At 43.8% G+C, this 24,138-nt stretch overlaps 1 protein-coding gene across 1 annotated transcript in view; it reads left to right on the forward strand.

Moving 5' to 3' along the window:
* LOC311144181 (protein FAM222A-like) overlaps positions 1-24,138 on the forward strand; it is a 76,658-nt gene that overhangs the window by 11,073 nt on the left and 41,447 nt on the right. The window contains exon 2 of the mRNA XM_084180186.1: positions 8,321-8,465. The gene's annotated coding sequence lies outside the window, so the exon portion shown is untranslated. The remainder of the gene's footprint in view (positions 1-8,320; positions 8,466-24,138) is intronic.

The following is a 24,138-nucleotide window of genomic DNA, read 5'->3' on the forward strand; positions in this document are numbered from 1 at the left end:
GGCCTTGCCTCATGGTAACATTGATTTGTCATGTGTGACAGTGCTGGCTGCTCTCAAATCACCCTGGTGATGACATTGATCTCAAGGATTGTGAGGGGGACCACGGAGACACAGCACAATGAGAACTCAACTCAAAAACTCACTGAAGCCACCTCAACCTCAGTAGTGCATTAAAGAGGCTATATGGCAATTCTTTTCACTCTGGGGGTGTGCTTGAGCCAAAAGAGGTTCCTTACTCCTCAGCATTGCGTTAAGGCCTTGGATATGATTAGGGCCATTTATTCTGCCATAATCCTATGTGTGTGTCTTGGCCTCATCAGCAATTATGCATGAAGGAAGCTTTGATTCGTTGTGGAGGCTTGGATGCTGTTTGATTCGCTATTGTGTTGCGTATTATCTCCTGAACTCTTAATTGCCACTTGTTTCCATGCCAGAAACAGCTAGGGGTGTTTTTTTTTTTTTTATCTTGTGCAATCGTCTGATTAATCTCTCTTCCCCCAATGCTGGTGTACTTTAATCTGGAACGGGAGCTATCTGATTCTCCTCGCTTATTGAGGAAGATCAAACTTTAATGGAACAAGGAACTGCACATCATCCTAATCTCCGTCTCTCTTGGATTTTGGTCAGTTGCCTTACCTTGGGGGGAGGGCAAGATAAAGCGTTTTGTCTTTATGCTTTGGCCATTCATTCTCCGTTGACAATAGCCAGCACTTTACATGTAATTTTATTTGCTGGTTGGTTGATTACCTGGTTGTAGGAGCTGTCAGCTCGAATAAACAGGGCCAATGATTTACAAAATTGCAAATAGTCATGTGACCTAAATGGGCTGAACTTTTGTCTGCTATTTTAAATTAATTTCCTTAATGATCAGGTAGCTCTGGCTATGGTAGCCAAGTGCTCTTTACATATTGGCAGTTTTACACAGGGGTTTGAGGCCCAATGTGAATGACCTACATCATCCTATGCCCTCAGGGCCTGTGCTGTAGATGAGCTTCAGCAGTATGGATGTCTCATGGTTCAATTTTGTTTTAATTAGAAGGCAGTCATTCAGAAATAAGCTACGTACTGCAATTTTGCACAGCCAATTCAGATATTATGTCATTCAAAACGTTAGGCATTGTAATGTGTTCACTAGCCTGGCTTTGGGAGTGTGTGCGACAATGGCTACATGACTTGATTGTTGCAAATGGATACTACTTATACGGGGGTGACACAGCGACCATTAGCGTCTGTGACAAAAAAAAGAGGCTGTTACCCAATTCTGATGGCATTGCTGTAAAGGTAATACAATTTCCACTGACTGGAGAATATAATGTTGTCTGTTCTGCATGGTAATTGGAGAAGCCACCCCTCTTCGTTTCCCCAGCTCAGGGTGAACGCAACACAATTTAATACAACTCTGGAGATTTGGATCTTTTATTGCCGGGCCTAGCACCGGCGACACTGAGTGGAAAGCTGAGGCATTCACAGATAAAGGTCATTCAATTGAATTTTTACCAAGCTAGAGACAGATTTGGGAGAGAGCATGCGAGAAGGTTGGGATGGGGGGTAGTTGGTATATGTTTCTAGCCTAAACCCACTGTTAGAAATCCTTGCGATATTAGGATCTGAGGCCCTTTGGCTTCTCTGTGCCTGCTTTCACTCACGTACAGTCAGAAACATAGAAACACTGGCATGAGGACACATATGGACACACACACATCCACTTCTCTCTCCTAGCGCCTGTTTTTATTACCTCCCGCCTGCTGCTGAAATTGCTTTCCTCCCTCGAGTGAGCCAGGCAAAGCCGGCTTTATTGTGTTAACCTATTTGTGTGTCAAGAGCGATTGCGGCGTTCTTTATCTCTGTTTGTATTCGGACGGGGAGAAGGCAGCGAGATAGAGGGGAGATAGGCGGGCCACCAGAGATCGCCGGATGGCCAGTCACCTCGATCCACTCCCGAGGATAATGACTGGTTGCTAAGCAAAGAAAATGTCTCTGTCCCCCCTCCCCAGCCTGACTGGCATCCAGAGTAATCACTTTATCTCTCAAAGATGTCATGTATAATTATAAACCCACCGCCATCCTGTGAAATCTGCCTAATAGTATTTTAATTTATTTAGATGGGTGGGGGTGGATATGAAATTGGAGATTTGGGTGTGGGGGTTGGAGCTCTATTGTTTGATTCAACAACCTGTGTTTGTGTGTGTTCCTTTTCCCTATATATAAGTTCAAACTGCCTGCTGTAGCATATCCGCTGAAGCATTATCTACTTTGGCGGTGAGCAGTTGGAGTTTGACGCCCAACCCCACACACACACACACACACCTTCATCTTCAGAGACCAGGGGGGGATCAGGGTTCCTTTTTGTGAGCTCTTAGTTTTATTAACATTTTTATTGAGTTGAAGGACTTGCTGACCCTTGGTGGCATAATTAATTGCCTTCTCTGCTTAGGGGAAATTAGAGTTTAGGCAGAAATGTCTGGCACAGCTCCAAGCTTTTTAACCCAACATTTGTACTCTGTTGATTGAGCAGGTAACTTGGGGTAGGTAGGTATGGTAGGTAGGCCTGTATTTAAATGGCAGGATGAAGGCATATTATTTGAACATGACCGCAATTTACACATGCTTTCATCCAAGCAGTCATTGATGTGTGCCCAAAGTCCAGCATCATTTTAATGCCTGGCCAATTATCTTCCCTGCTTCTGAAAACACCCCTCCCTCTCCTCATTTTCCCATGTATGTAGAGGTAAAATATTAATTAGAAGTTCAAATTAAACATGAACATCTTCAATACAGACCAGAATATGTGGGGTTCAAAGTAAATGTGTACAGGATGGTATAGCCAGTTGGTGTTGCCTTAATAAAGCACACATTTGGATGTAGAATTACATCTTGAAGTATTTGCTTATTTTTTGAGGATTAGAGTGGTCGTCTCATCCACGTCTGTCTGTCGTTCGGTCAACTGTGTGCTGCTTCACTCACTCACTTCTGTTTAGTACCATCTCTCTTGAAATTTCAGACGCAAGAAACCGTTGCTACATCCGTTGCTATGTTTTGACAGCTTCCCTCGTCCGGGGAACTTCATACAGACATATGAAACATTCTACCCCTCCTCCCTCCCTTTGTGGTATGGTTCTGTGACTGCGTCTCCGGGAAGGAACAGCTGTCCAGCTGTCATCACAGCCAGCCAGTCAGCTGATATCCAAGCGAGGCAACATCTGTAGAGGCTGAACACGCAAGGGGCAGCGTGCCTCTACTCTCTGAAGACCACGGAAGAGTGTCAAGCATGTTCACTCTACATGACTACTGTACTGACCATATAAGTAGAATCACAAGAAGGGGAAAGCCCCTTAGAACACGGCAATTTGACTGCACCCCCATGGGTACACTCAATATGGCTGATATGGTAATGACATATCGATGGGTTTGTTCATTATGCAGTCTCACACTATACATTATCACTGTAATACTACATCCACCCTATTGGTTGGCGGCGCATACATATGCAACATCAGAACACCTTTATTCGCCAAGTACACAGAATTGTACTTGTTGATATGGTGCTGCTAGTGATAGACAACATTTAGAGACCTAATGCAGACAGTGGAGTTTAAACAGTTTACATACATTATATACAGTACATCCACCCTGTACCGCACTAAGCAACCGAAATGGATCTGTGAACCTGTCATTTTGGTTGACTTGGTTGAGTCAATTTAAACCAACTAAAAAAAAAAACTCCCACACACCTTCACGTGTTGTTTATTTGATGATGGGTGTGATCCCTGTTTTGGACATTGTCAAATACCTTGGGAATTGGCTTGGTCTGCAATTCATTCTGTTCTCATTCTAAGCGGGATCCCTACTAAAAATGCTCAACCTCTGGATTGTGCGTGCGTATGTAAAACAAAGTCCCAGCGAGTGAGGTAATGGCCTGGAACTGACAACAACCCACTGGGAGACTCTCTCCTTCATGTAGCCCCCCTCTCCATCTCTCCCCTCCCTCGCTCCCAACCTCCTGGCAGCGTGGAGAGAAGGAGAGGAGGAGGATGCCCATAGAGCCGTCTGAGTGGGGTGGGGAGAGCAGAGTGCCAGTCCCCTCTGTCAGCCACAAACCAGGATCTGGGAGAGGGAGAGAGAGAGAGAGAGAGAGAGCACATGGGACTTCCTCCTGGGATGAGCCTGTGGTGAAGGAAAGGGAGGAAAGCATCTGTTCACTGGGCTTGTTGTCTCTTCTTTCTATCAACGCATCGCTTGCTCTTTCCTCTCCTCCTCTCCCTGATGCTGTCTGTCTATAGCTTCTGTCAAGCTATTGGTGGAATGGCACATGGAAAAGGAAACATGTAGCATATAATTCTATATGAACTGACTAAGAAGAGGTCAGTTCTAGGATAGTGTCATGACACTGCCATCCACCTTCCTTATCCACCTTCCTGCTTTTATTATGAGACAGAAGTAGTGGATGACTTGTACTATTTTAAAACAGGCCTCTCAGGCATAGACTGCTGGTTGTCTACCCCTGCTGCTGAAACTGCGATGCGATGGGTTTGAACAAAGTTTTATGGATACTGTTGACTGGAGCAGAGAGAGAGAGAATGCCTTGATGTCTCCAATTAAGTGTCACTTAAGGCTCGTCTCCCAGTCCCATTTACATTTTGCTCTCCATCTACGGCAGGGGTGTCAAACATATGGCCCGCGAGGGGGTCCAATCCGGCCTGCGGGTGGTTTGAGAATGATTTGACCCCTTGACTTTTTCCACATTTTGTTACGTTACAGCCTTATTCTAAAATGGATAAAATAGTTTTTGTTCCTCATAAATCTACACACAATACCCCATAATGACAAAGAAAAACCAGGTTTTTAGAAATGTTTGCTAATTTATTAAAAATAAAAACCTGAAATATGACATTTATATAAGTATTCAGACCCTTTACTCAGTATTTTGTTGAAGCACCCTTGGCAGCGATTTACAGCCTTGTCTTCTTGGGTATGACGCTACAAGCTTGGCACACCTGTATTTGGGGAGTTTGTCCCATTATTCTCTGCAGATCCTCTCAAGCTCTGTCAGGTTGGATGGGGAGCGTCGCTTGGATCGGGTTCAAGTCCGAGCTCTGGCTGGGCCACTCAAGGACATTCAGAGACTTGTCCAGCATCTCAACATTCCATATGGCTCTGTAGTGGTAACCTCTCCTCTCCTCCTCTGGCCCCCATTCAGCCACTCCCCACCCAGCCCCCCGATGACAAGGAAATGGTCTGTTCGTGACTTATGGTTTTATCATTCAAATGTTCTCCATTGATGCCCCACCACTGTGATTGGCAGCTGGAGCTGAAAGACCAATGGAGCTGGGTGTCGGCAGCCAGTTGGTAACCGTGACAATGGTCTCTCTCTCTGCTTTCTTTTCAAACTTTTCCTGTTGTCACGGAAACTCCTCGGACTACATTTCTGCCACAAGGACAGCATCCTATTAATATTTTAAAGAAGAGCCTAAGCGAAGAAGCCATAGCCGGGGGAAGAAGGGGTGTTGAGGGTGCTGCTGCACCCCCTGAAAAATTATAATAAATATAAATGTTTTTTTCCACAAAAGTAGTGCAATGGGCCTTTACTAGATCTGTATTAGTGGACCGATATAGCCTATTGTAGCACAGGCAATTTTTATCTGCAGCACCCCCACCCCCAAACATTTTCACACGGCTATGGAAGAAGCAGTGTTTGCCAAAAACTTTGAGTTTGTTCTGAGACCACACAAAGGGGAAAAGGGGAAGAAACGGGGCTGGGTTAGGTCTAATTTGTGGCAGGAAAGCTGATCCTCTTTAAAAGGAACAATATTAGAAATCTTGGTCTGCTGCTGTGGGGGCATGCTGCTGAGGTCTGAGCAGTGGGGTGTATTCATGGTGCCAAGGGCTTCCCAAAAAAATTGACCAAGAACAAAACATAAAATAATGTATCTTTCGTCTCTGTGTTTTGAAAATGTTCCTTCAATTCGCAAAAGGCTGAATATATCTCACTGGAGAAAGCATCCGAGCAAGCAAAACAGCGCCCCTCTGTCTGTATGTGTAGGCTATCTATCTGATGCGGTCTGGTCATAAAGAGTATGACATTGTTGCGGCTTATAGCTTTGAATGCAAGGGAAGCCAGCGAGCATTTGGCCGCCCTTGATAATTTTTTAAATAAAATAATAGCCAATCAGCGTTGAGCTAAACTGAGTGAGCTCAACTGTGAATGGTCCTGGCGCACCCAAAAAAAGTGTGAAGGGAAGCCAGTTTGGTTTGGTTTCACTCCTATCACAGAGAAATACGTCATCAATAGAAACAACTTGAATTGTTGCATCTCGTTGTGTCGTTGTGCTGGAATAGTGGAGGCAGCTCCTGTTTTCTTTGCGACTTGCAGTGTAACTCCGTGGTTCTAAATCAATAGTTGTTTAGTAGTCCCAAAATGTCGGAAACATTAACTTTCTTGACCATGACAAACATGCAATATGCTTTGTGGACTTGCTCTCTGGTTTTGTGATGAAACAAAGGTGTGGGTGAATTTATTCTGCCACTGTCTTCTTATTGTCTTGGCCTTAGTTCATATGCCTTGCGACCGTGATATATGCATAACAGGTTATTGAGCAAACAATGCAATTATCACAACACATACAATTGAAGTTGGAGGTGTGAAGTTGGAGGTGTTTACATACACCTTAGCCAAATACATTTAAACTCAGTTTTTCACAATTCCTGACATTTAATCCTAGTAAAAATTCCCTGTCTTAGGTCAGTTAGGATCACCACTTTATTTTAAGAATGTGAAATGTCAGAATAATAGTAGAGAGAATGATTTATTTCAGCTTTTATTTATTTCATCACATTCCCAGTGGGTCAGAAGTTTACATAAACTCAATTAGTATTTGGTAGCATTGCCTTTAAATTGTTTAACTTGGGTCAAATGTTTCGAGTAGCCTTCCACAAGCTTCCCACAATAAGTTGGGTGAATTTTGGCCCATTCCTCCTGACAGAGCTGGTGTAACTGAGTCAGGTTTGTAGGCCTCCTTGCTCGCACACGCTTTTTCAGTTCTGCCCACAGATTTTCTATAGGATTGAGGTCAGGGCTTTGTGATGGCCACTCCAATACCTTTACTTTGTTGTCCTTAAGCCATTTTGACACAACTTTGGAAATATGCTTGGGGTCATTGTCCATTTGGAAGACCCTTTTGCAACCAAGCTTTAACTTCCTGACTGATGTCTTGAAATGTTGCTTCAATATATCCACAAAATTTCCCTTCCTCATGATGCCATCTGTTTTGTGAAGTGCACTAGTCCCTCCTGCAGCAAAGCACCCCCACAGCATGATGCTGCCACCCCCGTGCTTCACCGTTGGGATGGTGTTCTTCGGCTTGCAAGCGTTCCCCTTTTCCCTCCAAACATAACAATGGTCATTATGGCCAAACAGTTCTATTTTTGTTTAATCAGCCCAGAGGACATTTCTCCAAAAAGTATGATCTTTGTCCCCATGTGCAGTTGCAAACCGTAGTCTGGCTTTTTTATGGCGGTTTTAGAGCAGTGGCTTCTTCCTTGCTGAGCGGCCTTTCAGGTTATGTCGATATAGGACTCGTTTTACTTTGGATATAGAAACGTTTGTACCTGTTTCCTCCAGCATCTTCACAAGGTCCTTTGCTGTTGTTCTGGGATTGATTTGCACTTTTCGCACCAAAGTACGTTCATCTCTAGGAGACAGAACGTGTCTCCTTCCTGAGCGGTATAATGGCTGTGTGGTCCCATGGTATTTATACTAGCGTACTATTGTTTGTACAGATGAACGTGGTACCTTCAGACATTTGGAAATTGCTCCCAAGGATGAACCAGACTTGTGGAGGTCTACCATTTTTTTTCTGAGGTCTTGGCTGATTTATTTTTATTTTCCCATGATGTCAAGCAAAGAGGCACTGAGTTTGAAGGTAGGCCTTGAAATACATCCACAGGTACACCTCCAATTGACTCAAATGATGTCAATTAGCCTATCAGAAGCTTCTAAAGCCATGACATAATTTTCTGGAATTTTCCAAGCTGTTTAAAGGCACAGTCAACTTAGTGTATGTAAACTTCTGACCCACTGGAATTGTGATACAGTGAATTATAAGTGAAATAATCTGTCTGTAAACAATTGTTGGAAAAATTACTTGTGTCATGCACAAAGTAGATGTCTTAACCGACTTGCAAAAACTATAGTTTGTTAACAAGAAATTTGTGGAGTGGTTGAAAAACGAGTTTTAATGACTCCAAACTAAGTGTATGTAAACTTCCGACTTCAACTGTATGTTGTAATATGGTTTTTTTCCCCCTGGCTTGGCTTCCCCAGTGATTTTACCCACACACCGCTACTGGGCCTGAGTGCAGTCAGAAGCACCTGAAACTCCGATACGGTCAACATTTTAGGACACCCTCCACCTCTCCTCTCCTGAATGACTCCAGCAGATGTGTCTGGACCAGGGTTCCATTAGCAGGTAATAGATGGCTTTTGGTCCTTTTTTTTTAGCAGATAAATAAAATTGCCGCCAATTGTCCGGGAGAAGACGAGAAAATTCCATTGGGAAATAATGCTTTTTAGCCTATTCATTGATGGAAATACCAGTTGATGGAAATACCTTTGACTGGTCATGCTTATCGGTCTATAGGTTAATTTAGGTTAATTTGCATATTTAGTGGAATTATATTGGTCCGTGTGTACAGTATATTCAATCAATCAATCAATTTTATTTTATATAGCCCTTCTTACATCAGCTAATATCTCGAAGTGCTGTACAGAAACCCAGCCTAAAACCCCAAACAGCTAGTAATGCAGGTGTAGAAGCACGGTGGCTAGGAAAAACTCCCTAGAAAGGCAAAACCTAGGAAGAAACCTAGAGAGGAACCAGGCTATGAGGGGTGGCCAGTCCTCTTCTGGCTGTGCCGGGTGGAGATTATAACAGAACCATGCCAAGATGTTCAAAAATGTTCATAAGTGACAAGCATGGTCAAATAATAATCAGGAATAAATCTCAGTTGGCTTTTCATAGCCGATCATTAGAGTTTAAAACAGCAGGTCTGGGACAGGTAGGGGTTCCATAACCGCAGGCAGAACAGTTTAAACTGGAATAGCAGCAAGGCCAGGCGGACTGGGGACAGCAAGGAGTCACCACGGCCGGTAGTCCCGACGTATGGTCCTAGGGCTCAGGTCTCTCAGTTGGCTTTTCATAGCCGATCATTTAGAGTTGAAAACAGCAGGTCTGGGACAGGTAGGGGTTTCGTAGCCGCAGGCAGAACAGTTGAAACTGGAATAGCAGCAAGGCCAGGCGGACTGGGGACAGCAAGGTGTCATCATGCCCGGTAGTCCTGACGTATGGTCCTAGGGCTCAGGTTCTCAGAGAGAAAGAGAGAACGAGAGAATTAGAGAGAGCATACTTAAATTCACACAGGACACTGGATAAGACAGGAGAAGTACTCCAGGTATAACCAACTAACCCCAGCCCCCCGACACATAAACTACTGCAGCATAAATACTGGAGGCTGAGACAGGAGCGGTCCGGAGACACTGTGGCCCCATCCGAAGAAACCCCCGGACAGGGCCAAACAGGAAGGATATAACCCCACCCACTCCGCCAAAGCACAGCCCCCGCACCACTAGAGGGATATCCCCAACCACCAACTTACAATCCTGAGACAAGGCCGAGTATAGCCCACAGAGGTCTCCACCACAGCACAAACCAATATTCATTATGTATCTTATTTACATGCGTACAGCATACAGATACAAAGCCTTTGAGCGTAAAATCTGTCAGAAAGCGCAAGAGCTGCTGCCACAGCATCTCAAACAGAAAATGTATAGGCAACATCAGCACGTCACACACCACTTTGCAATGAGCTGGAGGCAGTATACATTTTGAAAAAATATACTTAATTGTTTGAAACCTAAACGTTTTACCCACATAATATGAGGAATGTCTTACCTTGCTTCAAAGTAGCCTAGCCAAAATCAGACCATATCCATGGAGGCAGTTATTTTATATCAACTTTCTTTCATTGTCCAGTAGCCAAAGGCACAATCCTATTCATATAAGCAACCCATGCTAGTTGTTGCATATTAGATCTCCCCTTTTTCTAAATATGTTACAGATATTTTCATCTCTGTCACGTGAAACCGCTCGTATGTGTGGTGCCCTTTTGACAATGGTGTTTTCTCGCTAATTACATTATGGAACAAACCTTCACATAGTCTACTGCCTTGTGCACATTGCTGCCCTTATAATGTGAAGAAATAATAGTTGATCAACATGTTAAGTTAAATGGTCTGATCTGTTGCATCATACTCATTGCTACAAAAAATAAAACATAGATGTTGCCTAGGCCTACTGGTTGGATCTATCGTCCCACAACTGTCCCAGAGTCTGTTTGGAATAGGCTATTTCTTTCTCGACAAGGTAACTAATAGAATAGGTCAACTTTTCTATTATGGGGATAGTAGATTAATATAGGCTAGTGATTTTGCTGTTCGTTACTCGTCTTGTTTGCTGAGAAAAGGTAAATATGGAGAATTATTCTAACATTTTCAAAGTGTGCATCAGAATTCAGGAAGAAGGACCACACATCATTGCATCCTTGACTTGCATGTTCTGTTAATATGAATTACCATAATCTAACTGTGATTTCTGTCATTCTGAGCCTCGTGGGTGGATGCCCTAATCAGGTTACGCACTCAATGCATATGGGTCCAGTAAATTGATTAAATGCCCGGTAAATTAAAATGCTGCCGGTCAAATGTCTGGCACCACATTTTCCTAACAGAAATCCTGGTCTGTATTCTGATCTGGAAGATGGCAGTCTGAATAGAACTCCTGTATTTATAGCAAATTCTAAGCGTATATGGAATTATGTATCTGTTTTGTTATGGGAGAATGGAACTTCATACATTCTGTAGTAGCAGTATGTTTCAATATTGCTACAGTATATTCAGAAATTCATGCTGTAGCAACCTCTCACTGAGAGATGCAACAGTAACAAGGCCAACAAGTCACTGTGCATAACAGAACAGCAACCTTGTAGAACAGCCCTTTTCTTCTAACCAACATTAATATCTGTGGAGATCATAGCTGGTCCCATGTTGTCTACATCACAATCCTTTTTTATTCTCAGAAGAAAGCTGTCTGACTTGTGGTTGCTAAGGGTTATTTCTTTTGTAAGTGTTACTATTACATGTAATTGGTGTTAATTTTCCTAACAGTGGGAAGTCTGTTCTCTGAGTCCAGATTACTACCCCTTTCAAGGAAAAGCCTTCTTGACACTTTAATTTGTAATGAAAGCCTCTGTGTGCACTGCTACTAAATCCAACTTCATTTAAGAATGGATGATGCGGAAATATACACATAAATAACAGAATTATACAGCAGCCAGAGTTGCTGTTCTATGAGGTATGGTGGCTGTAGTATAAAGATACTGGACGCTATCAGGGTACTTGTGTCCTTGTCTCCCCTGCCCTCCCCTCCAGGCCAGTTTGGTTGTGGTCTCATTAGAAACCTGATCAGACAGGCCCAGCTCAGCTCCAGACGGCCCGGCTGGGCTGACTGAGACACCCAGGGCTGGGCCGGGCCAACCCCATAGCCCCCCCTACCTCTCTGGCTCTCTCCCTCCCTCCCTAAACCAGACCCCCAGGCCCAAGTCCTGGTAAATGGGGTTGGATTGACTTTCCCCCTCTGGTCCTCTGGTCAACCACCACTGTCAAGCTCTGTGGTCTCTCTCTCTCTCTCTCTCTCTCTGCGGAGCTATTCATAGTCTTCTATTCTGAAAAACACTGTAAATCAATACATTAATAATGAGACACGCACAGAGTTCAGAACAATATAACCCATGACGTAAAGCTCTAGTCTGACACTATTCCATTCTTGCAGAATCCTAATGTGGTACATGTGTATGTGGTGTAAATGTTAACTTGATCTACAGAAATATCGATATTAGATTAACAGAATGTTGAGTCTTTACAATGTTGATACAATGCTGTTACATGATCAGGTAAATAAGGAGTTTACTTTGTACTATCCTCCTGGAAGTTCTTGCTGTCTTGGTTATTTCATGACTTCCAGAATCTTATGTACAGTAATTGCAAACCTGGCTCTTTGTGGGATACCTAGTTAAATGTTTGTGTGTGTGAGTGAAGGTATACCTATTTGAGACTGTATGTGTCAGTGTTCCTCCTGACCTGGCAGATGTGTGTTAGCGCGCAGTGAGGGAACCTCTTTTTGTTTTCCTGAATCAACACAAACACTGCTGTCTCAGATTCAGCCTCTCATTAGTCTACCAATGCCTGCAATCCAGCGCAAGTAGTGTGTGCGCGCGTGTGATCACACAGCCACTAATTGTCCCTCCACCCAAAAATCGAGAATTTCTTTCCCTTTCAAAAGGGCTGCGATGCATAGCTAAACAGTAGTGTGTAGAGGCATCCTCCGCCTCTCCTGACCTCCCCATTGAGACAGCACTCTTGACCTGCCACCCCATTGTTTCCACTGGGGATGGATGTGGAGCCCAGGCGCCTCTGCCAGGGTGATCCGCCACTCAATAACCACCCCATCTGTCGGCTGCATGCCTGGGCGTCGCAAGCGGGGATTTGACATCGTCTGTGCGAGATGTGAAAGGCGCCCATCTCGGGGGGGGGGGGGGGGGGGTATGGCTCTCTGTCTCTGAATAGGGGTTTAACACTGCTGCGTTGGGGGTGTTGTCCCCCCCCCCCCCCTCGTCCCGTCGCAGGCCCCGACCGACGCAGCCGGCTGGGAGTGTGTGTGTGCGTGGAGGATGAGAGGCCTTCATTGTGTCTGTTCACAGGCCCCCCGAGCGACAGGGTCACCTTGTCCCCCAAAACAAACGCTGCCCTCAGTGGGATTGTTGGCACTGTGTGTGTGCTTATCTCTAGCATCTATCCCTTTCACATCACAGCCTATTCAGCTCAGGCTGTCTGGATCAAGCTTTCAAAGGACATCTGAAATGTATGGGAAACACTCCAAACCGCTTTGCAGGTCAAACTAGTCTTAGTAAGAATCAAGGCTAACAAAACTGCCGATGTCACCCGCTCTGTCTTTTCACTGCTGATTTACGAGGATCCATTGAAATGTATATTTGTTTAGTCTTTTTAGTGGGGCATGAGCAGCCATAGGCTGGGTTGTGGGAGGAAGAGAGGGACTGTATCAGAAAGAGCAGAAGGCAGCCGGGGGCAGGAAAGGAGGTCACCTGGTAGCTACTTAGCAGGTGCTCACCAATCCCAACAGTCACCAACCACTGTGCTGCTCCTCCAGACTATTTCAGCCAGTTCAAACTGGGGTTAAACCGCATCCCCTCCACACCTGTGTGTGTCTGTGTGTGAGATCCTTCAAACCAGAGCGCCCTTTGGAAATCTGAGCATGTCCCTGTCCTCCAAATTAGTGCCATGGCAGCTCCACTGCATATCTGAACCGGTGGAAAATATTTCACACCAGCGTATGCATTATTAAGTGTGCGGCAGGCCCGGTGCTAAGCATTGTGGAGATAGACTGGTTATTCACAGCTCTATTGGGAACGAATGCGTCATCGGGTGAAACCGCTGCCGTGCTCCACCCTATCAGATTGTATGTCATGAGTGATAGACAATTTTCAACGGGAGCCTTTTTCAATTTATTCACCACAGTGCTGTCACTGCAGTTTCCTACCCCTACCCTCTCTCTCGCTCTCTCTCTTTCTCTTACCCATCTCGTATAGAGGGGGGTCTCTGTATCCAAACGAAGCGCCCGCTCATCGTTTGGTGGTGCTGCTCGACATTCCTCATTCGGTCTTCTTCTCTGGCGGACGGGGGGGTTGAGAAGTCTACAAGCACAGGAGAGGAGCAGCGCTGGCCGGCTATCTTATCACCCTAATTTAATTGAAAGTGTTTCGGGGGCAACTTCGGTGCTGGGGTGGCTGTGGGCTGCTGTGATAAAAGGGAGACGGAGGAGGAGTGAAAAGGCTGTGTGCGTCTCCTCTCGATGCCTAGTTAGGACAGAGTAGAGCTGGGGGAGATAGGCCAGGAGGCCTTCGATTACAGAGAAACACAGGAGGCCGCTGCATTACGCTGCAGACTTCCTGACGCTGTGGAGAAAGGGGAAAGTAAGGGTGCTGTTGAGGCACTTTATACGAGAGTTTGTGTGTGTGTCATTTGTGTACAGACCGTGCTCTGTAGGCTTGGTCTGGATCATTCCAGACCGTAGTCCTGTACAATCTGGGTTTTTATAGCTGGCATTCGGGGCCCTGATACCAATTATGCAAACTATTAAAAATTTAAGGAGGACAGTCTTTTTATAATTTAATCCTAAAGTAATAGATTTGATAAAAAATGCATGAGAGGAGCTGTATAGATGAAACTAGAATGAGTGTATCAGAGACTCCAGTGAAAGATGCAGAGGGACTGGGCAGGAGGGAGGGGTGCTATCACCTCATTATTCAAATAGAATGTGATTAGCACAGAGTGATAGTCTCTCAGAGGCAGGACTCACTGGCCAGTCTATTCAGACCAAACACACATTGAGGTCATGTTCAGCAGGCACGATATTGAAGAAAACAGTCCAAAACTGGGTGAAATGGGGAGGTTCTATCTGAACTTGTCCAATAAGAAATGCTTCTTGTCATTTTCCTTAGGCACAACATTTTGAAAAATGTTGATACACTGTGCTCTACTGAACACGACCTGGGTTTGGGAAAACTCAACAATAACATTTGCTTTTGTCTGGTAGGGCAATATATAATGATTTCTGAAACCTTGTCTATGGGACAATTTTCTAGAGGGATTTATTCTGCTCCTGTATCTTCCTTTAATCCTCTAGCTCCCTGTCTCTCTGGCTCTCTCTCTCTTCAGATTGTTTTGTCTTGTCCCTGCGTAAAGTGCATGTAGAAAGTGTCCAGGCGTGAAAGCAGGAAGCCTGCACAACTGTAATTGAATGGCTTTTGCAGCTTGGGAGCGATAGAGCTTTTACTGGCTATAATGCTGCTCATACTGTATCATTGCTGAGTGGCAGCAATGGGACATTAAGGGCCACAGCTTGGAGGAAACATTATTTCCTATTAGTTTAACATTTTAATGTCATGTGCACAAGTAAAGTGAAATGCCTTTCTTGCAAGCTCTAAACCCAACAATGCAATAATCAATATCAATGTAGTACAAAAAATAACATAATTTAGAACAAAAACACACGAGAAATAAGAAGAACACGAGAAAGTAAGAAGCTATATACAGGGTCAGTTCCAATACCATATTTACAATGTGCAGGGATACTGGATTGATAGTGGTATATACTGTATGTATAGGAGTAAGGTGACTAGGCATCAGGATATATGATAAACAGAGTAGCAGCAGCATAAATTAAGATTGTATTCGAGTGTGTGTGCATTTGTGTAGAGTCAGTATAAATGCGTGTGCACGATGTGTGTGTTGCTGTGCGTGAGTGTGTAGAGTCCTGTGAGTGTGCATAGAGATGTACATGTAAATAAAGGGTCAACTCCGATGGTCTGTGTAGCCATTTTGTTAGCTATTTAAGCAGTCTCATGGCTTGGGGATAGAAGCTGTTCAAGAGCCTGTTGGTCCCTGGATCGGGATGTGCGTCAGTGATTGTTGATGCAGATCTTGACTGTGTCGTAATTCCCATACCAAAACCGCTACTGAAAGGGATCTCTAGGCTATATACACTGAGTGTACAGAACATTAGGAACACCTTCTCTTTCCATGACAGACTGACCAGGTCAATCCAAGTGAAAGCTATGATCCCTTATTGATATCACAGGTTAAAGAAGGCCTTAAAGATGTTTAAGTCTTGAGACAATTGAGACATGGATTGTGTGTGTATGCCATTCAGAGGGTGAATGGGCAAGACAAAATATTGAAGTGCCTTTGAACAGGACATGGTTGTAGGTGCCAGGGACACCGGTTTGAATGTGTCAAGAACTGCAACGCTGCTGGGTTTTCCACACTCTACAGTTTCCCGTGTGTATCAAGAATGGTCCACCACCCAAAGGACATCCAGCCAACTTGACTCAACTGTGGGAAGCATTGGAGTCAACATGGGCCAGCATCCCTGTGGAACGCTTTCGACACCTTGTAGAGTCCATGCCCCGACGAATTGAGGCTGTTCTGAGGGCAAAAGGCGGTGCAACTCAATATTAGGATGGTGTTCTTAATGTTTTGTACACTCAGTATGTATGTGTGTGTATATATATATATATATATATATATATATATATATATATATAAGTTGGAGAAATTGGATTAAAACCACCAACCAAAATTGAAAGCCAGCAAAGCTTAAATGGATTTTAAGTTGTGCCTCGGGTAAATTCCTTGGTTTTTTTATGTAACGGTTTGTATCCACTGTTTGTGGAATCAATCCAATTGGGCTAAATCGATCATCTCCGTGCAAAGGTCAGGAGAAGAGGCAGCCGTGTTTTGAAGTGCTTATCCCCAGGAAAGTGAGCCAGAAATGTGACACCTCCATATGAGTAGGGCAGGCGGATTAGAGGCGGACAGGGTGGCCCACGGGGGCGATTTAGGCAGATCCAGCTCTAAATAAATCCCATATATCATCACAGAGGGAGAGAGTTTAAGCTGCCTATACTCTAATCCCCATTTTCAACAGAAAAGCATATTAGCTAGTAGATTTGGAAAAAATTGGACATTTTGAAAAAGGTGAGAGGTCAATACTTGTGTAGGATGAGGGTGGTGCACTTCCTTCCCGTGTGTTTGATTTCATATTGTTTGAAGTCACGGGTTGCTCGGCATCATCCTCTGCAGTCTTTATCTAATGTGGAGTGGGTGGTGGTTGTGAGCAGGAGGCAGCAGCATCTGTGCAGAGTTGAAACAGGGCTCTCTCTAGCTAATCCTCTACCCAGGGATCACTCAGTGGGGTGAAGACAATTACCAGGCTGCTTTCTCATGCTAATGTTATCTCCAACTAGATCTTCCAAAAAAAAGGGTGAAAAAAGGAGGAGATGGAGGGAGGGAGGCATGGTGGTGCAGGAACAACGACCGACCTAGCTAAAATGGCTTTTTAGATTACTGTTTAATTATGGATAGGGTCCCAGTTGTAATGGCTAAGGTCAGGAATAAGGAGCGACGGTTTGTTTTGTTTCGGCGAGAGAAAGGAGATTGTTATTGATATTTCGGTGCGCGCGTATATGACGTCAAAGACTTTAATGTTCAGAGAGGTCACGCGTCAGAGATGCTGCCACTCACCCTTCCTTTATATCCGCCTTCCAGCAAGGTGTCAGACTCTGGAGTGGTTTAAAATTGAATTAATATGCCGGAATTTATAGAATTCACTCCCTTGCCATTTCTGCTGGGAGGGGAAAAGAGTATAACGGTCTCCATCTGCACTAATTACTGGGTCTTGGCAGCACTACCTGTCTACAGTGAAGGACAAACCTGGGCACACAACTGTAACTCACAGGGATGCAACCTGGAGCAGCAGCCACTGATCTGCTGGAGAGGCGGCCACAGGAAGATGGCTGTCTCGGGTCTTTTTTACGCTGATGTTTTTGATGTGCTGGGAACATGGACTACCTTGAACTTCACGAGTGACATCAATAAAGAGGATGACTTCATCCAACATCCTAGTTCCTTCTCTCTCTCTCCCCCCCTCTCTCCATATCTCTCTCTTTCCCCCAGGGCACCAAACTTCTCCAAATTCTTGAGAAGGAAAAGAGACTAATAATCAGTCAGCCCATGCTGTTATCTCTAAATGTCTGGTCACATTCGCTGATTAAAAAAAATGTTCACCATTTTAAAATGGTTATGACCCAGGTAGTTTTTCACTCTCTTATCACTGAACTATAAATACACTAAGACCTTGCAGGTATATAGGCAGGAGGAAGAGGTCTTTTAGCACACACTCTGTGCTAAAGGACCCATAGTACAGAAGGGATGTATGTATGTATGTTTTAGATGACAACCCCAACGGTTCATTTTACCGCACACTCATTCTCTTCAATTTGTCTTAGAGCTCAGTGTTGTGTGAGTCTGAGAGAGACAAGTCTACCTGTCATGTGGGTCTATAAATGTCTCCTTGTTCCATGGGAACAGCTTGGTGGCGTTTCCGTACCGCCTGTAGCCAGCAGGTGATTAAGATGGACGTGTGTTGGTCCAATAGGATCGTCTCTCCTGGCGCGAGCAGCTTGGCTCTGTTCGGTCAAGGCCAGCTTTGTGAAGGAGCATGATGACAACAGCTGGACACTCAGCATTACAGAGTAGAGGGAGGACTGTTGTTGAGAGTCTCAGTAGCAATTCGCATGCCACACCCACCTGAGGATCTCTCCTTTTCAGCCATCTATTTCCTGTGTTTGAGGGGTGCAAAATCCACTTGTCATTTAAATGTCGCTAGATTGATTGCTTTCATTTTACTCTGGCGACTCTTTCCCACTCTTGCTTGTACCATTCGTTTTTCTCCGTTAATGTAACGACTGTGGAAACATTTGTAATGACCTGTCAAACACATTCTGGTAATGGCTGAAATGGGCTCAATTGAATACATTGGCTTTCCGTTGTGTCTACAGTTGAAGTCGGAAGTTTACATTCACTTTAGCCAAATACATTTAAATCTTGTTTTTCACAATTCCTGACATTTAATCCGGGTAAAAATTCCCTGTTTTAGGTCAGTTAGGATCACCACTTTATTTTAAGAATGTGAAATGTCAGAATAATAGTAGAGAGAATTATTTATTTAAGCTTTTATTTCTTTCATCACATTCCCAGTGGGTCAGAAGTTAACATACACTCAATTAGTATTTGGTAGCATTGCCTTTAAATTGTTTAACTTGGGTCAAATGTTTAGGGTAGCCTTCCACAAGCTTCCCACAATAAATTGGGTGAATTTTGGCCCATTCCTCCTGACAGAGCTGGTGTAACAGAGTCAGGTTTGTAGGCCTCCATGCTCGCACACGCTTTTTCAGTTCTGCCCACAACTTTTCTATAGGATTGAGGTCAGGGCTTTGTGATGGCCACTCCAATACCTTGACTTTGTTGTCCTTAAGCCATTTTGCCACAACTTTGGAAGTATGCTTGGGGTCATTGTCCATTTGGAAGACCCTTTTGCGACCAAGCTTTAACTTCCTGACTGATGTCTTGAGATGTTGCTTCAATATATCCACATCATTTTCCAAGCTGTTTAAAGGCACAGTCAACTTAGTGTATGTAAACTTCTGACCCACTGGAATTGTGATACAGTGAATTATAAGTAAAATAATCTGTCTGTAAACAATTGTTGGAACAATTACTTGTGTCATGCACAAAGTAGATGTCCTAACCGACTTGCCAAAACTATAGTTTGTTAACAAGAAATTTGTGGAGTGATTGAAAAACAAGTTTTAATGACTCCAACCTAAGTGTATGTAAACTTCAACTGTATAAAAACGCTAAAGCTTGGTCGGGGATTTAACATAGCGTCTTGACACTTACATCACAAGAAAGAGAAGAAATAACTTTATTTTGATGGGTATTGATTTTTTATGAAATTGAACAAAAGTTATGATTTAATACAGTTGAAATGTTTACAGATTAGATGTGCTGAAATAAAAGCAACTTCCGAAAATGAACACTCGGATTATAGTGATATGTCTGATCTCGCACACAATGTAAAGTATGTATAGATAGGTGTAATCTAGAGCCAAGTGTTTTTATTTTAAATCACTGGGTATCCTTCTCTTGACACACTTGTTGAATTATGCAAGAGTGTGACAACAACAGTAATGAATAATTAATTAAGCAGTAGTCTAGACAGGGCAGGTGAGCACAGGTAGGCCTAGACAAAGCACGTTTTTGGTTGTTGCAGCCCTCTTCCACCCCTTCATATTAATGTATTAATGTATGCAAATACACCTTGTATACAGTATATGCAAATGAGGCACATCAAATTTTCGTTATTTTATCACAAAGTATTTAAAAAAAATAGCTGGTATACTAAGAACATGTGTATATATATGAGTGCATTATAAGAAAGGATAAAGTGACATTTTACAAGAAATGCAATACCTGAATTCCCACCAAAATGCCTGAACTCCATTCATTATTTGTCAGTGCCAGTACATTGGTTTATATGCTATAGTTCAGTCAATATCTGATGGATGAAATTGTTTTAAATGTTTGGAGTATCTTCATCCATTGTCCAACAGTTGCATTTCTATAAAATAAATTAAATACCGTACATTTTTTCCGATAACCGTTGCTAGTCTCAGGTCTAAAAACATGACTCAGTGTGCGTGTGTGGAGGTAAACACCTGCTAGGTTTCTAACTGTGTTTTGCTGTGTGCTCTGTTCTCACGTTGCCACCTACAGTAGGGACCTGAAATCCAACTGCACAAAAGTAAATTAAACTGTCACCCGTCAGTTTGATTGAATGCGATCAGTGTCAATATATAAACTGCACTGTTTGGTTATCCCCGAAGAGGCCCTCATAACCCTGCACCACCATTTGATCTGTGATGCCCTCCAGTCAGACCCTGGGGTCACCTGAGTACCAGCACATAGTGGTGTTGTTCAGAACTAAACATGAAGGAAACAAGGAAATAAATCATGTTTACTTTTAATTATATTCTATTGATTTATTGACAACACATATTTTCAGACATACATATTTTCAGGCGGAAGCATTTTGTGTGCGTCCATGCATGTGACGTGTGTGTGTGTGTGTGCGTGCGAGTGAGAAGGCGTTGCTATTTCTGTCTCTCTGTTTGTCTGTGTTTGATTACTTCATAAAATGACGTTGGCTTCTATTTGATCTATCGGAGCCAAGCTGAGAAACGATGGCACCAACAAACAATGAACAAAATGGCGAAAGACGACGCTCTGTGTTTGAATATTCAAACACAGCAGCATATAGGAGGGGGAAGGGGGGGTAGTAGAATAGGCTGTTGTTTTATTGTTGTGTTAATCGATGAATAGATCTGTCTGTGACACACATTCAGTGATACCCTGGGATAAGAAACTTCTGTGTTTTTTTGGACCAGGGTTTGGAGACCGTTTGGAGACGAGGCATTGAGAAGGGTAGATGGGGGGGGGGGGATTCAGTACCATAACTATGTCAAGTAAGAGCCCTCTGAGCAAAAACTTGCATATAGGCATAATTCTAAAGTAAGCTTTTAATAATAATTAAGCTGAGTCCTACTTGAGTGGTTGTCTTAGCATGTGCTCAGTTGGTAAGATATGTCGGTGATGGAGGAACCCAAGTGACACACTGACATGTCAAGAGCTGGAAGCATCATGGGGGGCGTCACAGGGAAGTCACAACTTTGCAGTGGACCACAGAGACTAAATGCTACTTGCTCCTGTGTTTCCCCTGTCGTCTCTGACAGACTATACTTGTATTTTCATTTCTTACAGGCCAACAGCATCACCGATATACACTACATGACCAAAAGTATATGGACACCTGCTCGTCGAACATCTCATTCCAAAATCATGGGCATTAAAATGGTGTTGGTCCCTACTTTGCTGCTATAACAAACTCCACTCTTCTTGGAAAGCTTTCCACTAGATGTTGGAACATTACTGCAGGGACTTGCTTCCATTCAGCCACAAGAGCATTAGTGAGGTCGGGCACTGATGTTGGGCGATTAGGCCTAGCTCGGCGTTCCAATTCATCCCAAAGGTGTTCGATGGGGTTGAGGTCAGGTCTCTGTGCAGGCCAGTCAAGTTCTTCCACACCAATCTCGACAAACCATTTCTGTATGGACCTCGCTTTGTGCACGGGGGCATTGTCATGCTGAAACAGGAAAGGGCCTTCTCCAAACTGTTGCCACAATGTTGGAAGCACATAATTGTCTAGAATGTCATTGTATGCTGTAGCGTTAAGATTCCCTTCACTGGAACTAAGGGGCCTTGCCCAAACCATAAAAAACAGCCCCACACCATTATTCCTCCTCCACCAAACTTTACAGTTGGCACTATGCATTGGGGCAGGTAGTGTTCACTTGGCATCAGCCAAACCCAGATTCCTCTGTCGGACTGCCAGGTGGTGAAGCGTGATTCCTCACTCCAGAGAGGGCGTTTCCACTGCTCCAGAGTCCAATGGCGGTGAGAGTGTAGTTATGACTGAATTTATTTTTCATACGTAAACTGTAGTTAAGAGGTTGTTGCTTGGTCAGAGTGTCACGGTTGACTCATTTGGGTGGCCTTTTATTGGGAATTAATGTAAAAACTAGCCCTGCGCTGAGACACAGCAGTCAGCCCAGAAGTCTGACAGCAACCCATGACTGAAACACTGAAGCTGACTGGAATATGGAACCAAAAGGGTACTGCTTTATTTTATTTGACAGCCCAGTTTTAGCTGGTACTTACCTGGGCCTGGTTTCCCAAAAGCTAAATTCATCATTAGAACCTTCTTAGGAGCATCGTTAAATCTCCGAGCTGTGTCCCAAAACTATCGTTAACGTTTTACTTGAGAAAGTTTGTAATCTAATGCCTGCCTCAGACCACTCATAGAACAGCTAAATGCGTGGTTAATGCTTTTTTGCCCTCCCGCATGACTTTATACATGGTTTATCCATCTCTGTGACCGCTGATAACTTCAGAACAAAGTTGACTACAAATCAAAAGTTTTTTCAATGTCTTTGCAATTGATAAACAGGCGACGTATACACATATTTTTCAAATGATAACTGAGATGACTGTATTAAAATATAAATACAGTAGGCTATAGGCCTATGTTAATCATATTGAAATACATTTAATGTTCAATAAATGTAGTTCTATTTTGCTACTTGTAGGCTACTGTCTGTAATTTGTCTCAATATATTTCATGATGTGTAGCCTAACGTGTGCAATGATGTGCCAAATCAGTGATTTAGTGCGTTTTTATAGGCAAGCATTAGAATAAGCCACATCAATATTTGCAGCCGTAGAGAGCAGCATTGCCTTTCTTTCGATCCTGTCAGTATCGATACATGTTCCAACGACGCACTTAGCAACTGTTCTCTCTGCGTGTTTTGGGAAACGCTTGCTACACCGTCGGCCGTTGTAGGAAAGATGCGTCGTTAAAACACCCGTAAGCCTAAATTCCATCACTATTGGGAAACTGGGCCCTGCTATTTAGGCAAACAAACTAGGCTGTGTGGTGACAATGGCTACTGGTAGGCATACTTACCTTTAAAGAGGTAAGGCTTTGTAAGTATTGTCATTCTGTAATACCAATTACCATGATTACTAACAGTGAAGTGAATGGATCCTTCTGCACTGACCATTCTCCTTACATGTTATAGAAATAATGTGTTAACTTCCAAATAGTTCCTGTAGGCTTTAGCACACAATGGCCTTTTGTTGTGCCAGTTATTTGTTCTGCTGGTGTATTGGGTTGTGCAGGACTGTTGGGTACAGACTATGTCTAGGGGCCTGTATTGTTCTAGGGAATTGATGTCTCTTGTTAGTGGAGCTGTGAGGGTTGGTTAACAATGCCTTATTTAATGTCCCAGGGTGCGTGCCTGTCAGCAAATGTCCTCTCAGGATTTGTATGTGTGTGTTGTTTATCATTGTGTGTGCTGGTGTGGTGTATGGGAGCCTCTCCTTTTGTGTTTGTGTGTCCAAATTGGGGTCTGTAACTCTTCTATTGTGTGCCCTATCCACCATAGACTAGTGTGGATACGTGAATGTGTGCGTGTAAGTTAAGGGGCCGGCGGAGTTTACTGCCAGCCATTCCTAATGGTAATGGGGCCTTTCACTCTCCCTCTATTCATATGGGAGAGGGGGAGCTGGGGGATTAGCGGGGTAGAGGCAGTGCCTTGTTAAAGAAAAAGAGAGGGATTTGAGTGTGTCGATTGGATTAACTTGTTTGGGTTTATTAACAGGGGAGACACAGTAGCTTGTTAAAAACGCTGCATGGGGTGTCCCACAGTGAGCCGGTGGGCCACCATTAAATTATGCCCAAACCCTGCCCTGTTCAACAAGCACGCCCACTACCAGCCAACCCACCACCAGGCTCCCAGACCTGACCTGCTCTGGTGGATGGGGATGGGGAGCGGGGGGATCACCAGGGCTGCACGCACAAACAGAGAGACTGACAGACAGACAGTCGCAAATACACATACACACTACTCATACATTCCTGCAATGGCTTCCACTTTTGGAGCGTGAGAGGCCCTTTCCTGTGGTTGCTCTCCCCATCTGGTTGGATGCTT

Source organism: Coregonus lavaretus (assembly GCF_964263955.1).
Source record: "Coregonus lavaretus genome assembly, chromosome: 17".
Classification (NCBI taxonomy): domain Eukaryota; kingdom Metazoa; phylum Chordata; class Actinopteri; order Salmoniformes; family Salmonidae; genus Coregonus; species Coregonus lavaretus.